Below are 6,000 nucleotides of genomic sequence, written 5' to 3' on the forward strand. Positions count from 1 at the left end.
TCTAAGGCCATGGATTCCATCCCAAGCATGACAAAAGAAAATGAAATATGCAATAATAAATTTATGGGAGAGCCCTGAAGGTCTATCCTATTACCTCAATGATTAATAACTATGTAGGAGAAAGGGAGTTCAGGTTTTGGATAAGACAGGAGTCCATGAAAGAGAGCCCGGAGCCTGAACAAGCTGACTCAAAGGATAGGGTAGAGAGAAGAATGCATGAGAGAAACCTGAGATCCGAAAGGAGCATGTCTTTTGTAAGTGGCTGCCAGTGACTCTCGCCATTACAATGGACTGCTAAGAGCCCTTTCTGAGTTTATCCTCATAGATTTATTGTCTCGAGGCCAGTGTGTAGAATCAAAGTGACCACAGGCACAGTAACTATAAACAGAAATCCCTTCTAAAAGAGGGCAAGCCTCAGCTCACGAAGCAAAGTCCCCATGAGTAAGAATTGGCACAATGGGCCGCCAAGATGGCTCAGTGGGCCAAGATCCTTGCTTCCAAGCATGGCCTAAACTCAAGGCCCTGGACCCACCTGGTGGAAAGAGAAGAAATCAACTCACAGATTGTCCTCTGACCGCGTCTGCACCGTGGCACGCAGGTGCTCACACAGACCTACGTATTTGATCAACTAATTAATTAATAATAGAAAAATGGGGCCGGAGAGACGGCTCAGCAGTTAAGAGTACTTCCAGAGGATCCCAGTTCAGTTCCCAGCATCCTTGTCAGGTAGTTCACAACCATCTTCAACTCTGGCTCTAATGGATCTGATACCTCCGGCCTCGGCAGGCACCTACATTCACATGCACATACCACAATCAGGCACATTAGTCTACATATATAATTAAAAATGATAAAAATTGGGCCAGGCACTGATGGCTTAAACCTTTAATCCCAGCACTCTGAAGGCAGAAGAAGGTGAATATCTTTCTTTTTTTAAAGATGTATTTATTTATTATATATAAGTACACTATAGCTGTCTTCAGACACACCAGAATAGGGCATCAGATCTCATTACAGATGGTTGTGAGCCACCATGTAGTTGTTGGGATTTGAACTCAGGACCTCTGGAAGAGCAGTCAGTGCTCCCAACTACTGAGCTATCTCTCCTGCCCCCAGCAGGTGAATTTCTATGAATTCCAGGCCAGCCTCATCTACAAAGTGAATTCCAGTACAGCCAAGGCTACATACCTAGAAAAACCCTATCTCACCCCCCCAAAATAATAATAAAAATTGTTTTTAAAAAATCAGAAGCAGTGTTTGGTGGTGCCCACCTTTAATTCCAGCACTTACTCAGGAGGCAGAAGCAGGAAGATCTCTGTGAATTCTAGACCAGTGTGGTCTATACAGAGAAACCCTGTCTCCAAAAATAAACAAACAAAAACCCAGCAAGTAGGGTTGGGGATTTAGCTCAGTGGTAGAGCACTTGCCTAGCAAGTGCAAGGCCCTGGGTTCAATCCCCAGCTCCGAAAAAAAAAAAAAAAAAAAACTCAGCAAGTAAGATGTGTCTATCACTGAGACTTCCATCTACTATAATTATCAAACAGATAAATGAAAACAAAATTAACATTTTTTTTCAAACAAAGAAAATCAAAGCGAATTCTTCAGAAGCAAACTTGCGCTACAGGAATCGTAGAGAACACTTCAAACAGAAGGACAATACCCCCCAAAATTTAAATAGATACAAAGGAATGAAAAGTGTCAGAAAATATCTTATTAGTTTTGAATAATTGTGTCCCTCCAAGGTTCACGGAGACACTGAGGTGGAAAGTTCAGGAAGTGAGTGAAGCATGGAGGTCCTCCCCTAATGGACGAAATGTGCAGGTTTGGAGAAAAGCCAAAGGGGCTGGGAAGACAGGGAGATGGCTCAGTTGGTAAAGGGCCTGCTGTTTAAGCCTGAAGGCCAGAGTTCAATTCTCATCACCCACAAATAAAGCTAGGGATTGAACTCACCTGTAATCCCATCACTGATGATGTGGAAGACAGGAGACTCCCTAGAGCTCCCAGGCCAGCTAATGTAGCCAAACTGGTAAGCTCCAGATTCAATTAGAGACCCTGACTCAATTAGGAATTTAAGGAATAATAAGGCAGGGAGAAATTGAGGAACACCCAACCTCATTGCTGGGCTCCCCACGCACCTGCACACACACCTGAAAATGTATACACAAATGGCTGAAGAGGTAGCTTACAGAGGACCCCAGTTCAATTCCCAGCACCTACATAGCAGCTCACAATGACCTGTAACTCCAGTTCTAGGGACTCTAATAAGGGCCCTCTTCCGGCTTCCATGGGCACTTGCACATGTGAAACACACACACACACACACACACACACACACACACACATTGATTTGGCCCTTTTTGCCCTCTACCTTCTATTATGTCAGGACTTAGCAAAGAGGTTCTATCCTGAAAGCAGAAAGCCAGGCCTTCGCCTGGACTCTAAATTTGCCAGGATATAGAATCTGGAAATCCTAGTACCCAGAACTGTGAGAAATAAATTAGCAACAGATTCCTTGCACTCAGTACTGGGAACCAAACCTGGAGCCTTGTACTGGGTAGAGAAGCAGCAAGTCCCACTCACAGATATTTTGTTCTAACAACGGGAACGGCTGAGACAATCTATTTAAACAACCCTTAACTGTTTAAACACAAACTAGGGCAAGCAAGATGGCTCAGCAGGTCAATGTTCTTTACCTTTACTCCAAGGATGTCCAACGGTGGAAGAAGAGAACTGATTCCCACAGTTTGTCCGCTGACCTCAACATATGCACACCTACATGCATGTGCACAAAATAAACAAATACAAATATTAAAAAACATTGCATCCCGGAGCGTACGCAGGAGGGAAATAACAGGACCAACCATGGAATCAGACGTGAAGGATGTAGGGAATGCGGAGGAAGTCGAACAGAGAGCAAGGCGCCACAGGCTCCTGCGGCTCCTATAGCTCCCCGAAGAGTCCTGATCCACTGTACACAGTGTCTGATCTGACGTGACAACTCCCAACAGACCGGTGAGACAGCACAAAGGACCCAAGGCCAGGGCGGTGACCGGAAATCTCCCCCGGAGATTGGACCCTCCTCTACGGGCTCCTGGATAGACCGGACTCTGACTCGGGTGAGTCAGACTCTGATAAACAACACCTGTAGCGCCCTGATTTATCATTGAATACATAAATATATCCTAACTGGCTAAAAAGCTATAAATAAGCTTGTGTAATAAACAATAAAGTTGTATCTGCACTCTGATGCTGGTCTCTGGGGTCTGAATTCCAGGCATCACTGTAAACTCTGTCTCCAATTACGCCCCCAAACACATACTTCCTGGCCCTATTCCCCCAGTACGTGAAGGTAATACTCATTTAAAATGGCGTTATAGGAGCAGGAGAGAAGGCTCAGCGCTTATCCCTGACTGTAGTGCCAAAAGACCTGGGTTCAATTCCTAGCACCTGTACAGCAGCGCACAACCATCTGTAACATTGGTTCCAACGCCTTCATTTATCCCTCGGGCACCAAGCACACAAGGCTAGCAGGCAAGAAACATAAACACACAAAAACTGAAAAGAAAACATGTATTTCTAAGGTATACTATGACAAGAATATTGTTATCATGAACACCAAACCCCCCAAAATGTATAGTGAGCAAGCTAGTTAATGTTAGCAATAAATTGAGCAGTAGCCTGGCTGTTAGTCCCAGCTACTGGGAAGCAGAGCAGGAGAGTCTCTCAAATCTAAAACCAACCTCAGCTTTGTGAGACTCAGCTCTTCCTCTCAAAAAGGAGTAACAAGAACAAATACCGAGTTAATCCGCAATATGTCAGAAAAAGCGTAAAAGACATATAAACCAAGTAGAGATCAGGTAGTGAGATGGTATATTTAAACTCAGCATTCTGAAACTAGATAAAATGGGTCTGAATACTACAACAACAAAGCTAGGATTGTTGGATAGTTGAGAGAAAAAAACAAAAAACAAAAACAAAAAAACAAGGTTCAATAGCATCTGCCCTACAAGGAACTGACTTGAAATATAAACAGAGTAAAAGATTTAAAAAAAATATTTGCTGGGGTTGGGGATTTAGCACAGTGGTAGAGCACTTGCCTAGGAAGCGCAAGGCCCTGGGTTCGGTCCCCAGCTCCGGAAAAAAAAAAAAAAAAGAACCAAAAAAAAAATATTTGCTATGTAAACACAACAAAAAACTAATCTCCAGGGGCTACATTAACATCTTGAAGTATTTGGAAATTAAACAGCATAGCTTTAAGTAATACTTCAGGCTAGCTGGGGGTATAGTGTGGTGGTAGAAACCTTGACCAGCATAGGCAAGGTCCTGAGATCTATCTTCAGTATAAATAAATAAATAAATAAATAAATAAATAAAGGTAGTTTTGGTCAAAAAGAAGCTACAAGGGAAATCAGAAAGAGTTATAGCACAGAGAGAGAGAGAGAGAAAGAGAGAGAGAGAGAGAGAAGGAGGAGGAGGAGGAGGAGGAGGAGGAGGAAGAAGAAGAAGAAGAAGAAGAAGAAGAAGAAGAAGAAGAAGAAGAAGAAGAAGAAGAAGAAGAAGAAGAAGAAGAAAGGCAAGCTTTGGTCAAAAAGAAGCCACGAGGGAAGTCAGAAAGGGTTATAAAAATCTGGAAACCTGGGGTTGGGGATTTAGCTCAGTGGTAGAGCGCTTGCCTAGCAAGTGCAAGGCCCTGGGTTTGGTCCCCAGCTCCCAAAAAAGGAAAAAAAAAATCTGGAAACCAGAGGAGCTGAGTTCAATTTCCACGCAGAGCACCCATATGGGTACTCACAGTAAGTGGTCTGTAACTCCAGTTCCAGAGGACCTGATGTCCTCTTCTGGCCTATGCAGGCACTGAGGTCATGTGGTTCGTAGACATGCATGCAGTCAAAAATGTGCATACACATAACAGAAACCATGTAAAATGAAAACACAGTAAACTCATCAATGTCTAGAGAGATTTTTTTTTTTTAAAGAAGAGCTAAAACCCAATATTTGTGTTTCTATCATATAAAGCTATAAAAGGGACTGGAGAGATGGTTCAGTGGTTAAGAGCACTGACTGTTCTTCCAGAGGTCCTGAGTTCAAATCCCAGCACCCACATGGTAGCTCACAACCATCTGTAATGGGATCTGATGCCCTCTTCTGATGTGTCTGAAGACAGCAACAGTGTACTCATGTAAATAAAATAAAGTCTTTTAAAGCTATAAAAGGATCCAAAATAAGCAAACACTATAATAAAGAGGGCAGAAGGAAGCCAGTTGTGGTGCATGACTTAATCCCACCACTAGTAGGCAAAAGCAGGTGGATCTCTGAGTGTTAGATCAGCTTGGTCTACAGAGTGAGTTTCAGGGTGGCCGGGGGACGACAAAAAAGGGTACTAGTGAGATGCAGTGACACACGCCTGTCTATATTCTTGATATTAGGGAGGCTGAGGCAGGAGAAACTCAAAGTTCAAGGCCAAGCTAAAAAAGGGGGGAGGGGAGAGAAAGTATAGGTTTGGGGGTGTATCTCAGTATCTCATGAGTAAAACACTCACTATGTACAAGGACTGTGGTTTGATTGCTTGCCAGCATCACATACACAACTACCAATTACTAATAATTTTATATGTAGGAAGCATGAGTGTGTCTGCATGTTCCTGTGTGTGCATGTGTGTGTGGAGGCCAGCAGTCTCTTTCTTAGGAGAAGTCCACTTTTTAGATGTGATCCCTCACTGGGACCTGTACTCATTAGTTAAGCTAGGCTGGCTGGCCAGCAAGCTTGAAGAATTTGCCTGTCTGCTTCTCTACCACTGGGCTTACAAGTAGGTACATTACCACACTCAGCTTTTTATGTGGCTACCGGGAAATAAACCAGAGTCCTCATGTTCTTGTCCAGACTAAGCCATCTCTCCAACTTTATACCATTAAATACATTTACAAGGAACGGCCAAATGCCTCTAAGAGTACAAGCTGCCAGAAGGCACTCAGAAAGAAAAGACAATAGGGACATTGAATTTTA

The sequence above is a fragment of the Rattus rattus genome, chromosome 7 (assembly GCF_011064425.1).
Source record: "Rattus rattus isolate New Zealand chromosome 7, Rrattus_CSIRO_v1, whole genome shotgun sequence".
NCBI classification, from domain to species: domain Eukaryota; kingdom Metazoa; phylum Chordata; class Mammalia; order Rodentia; family Muridae; genus Rattus; species Rattus rattus.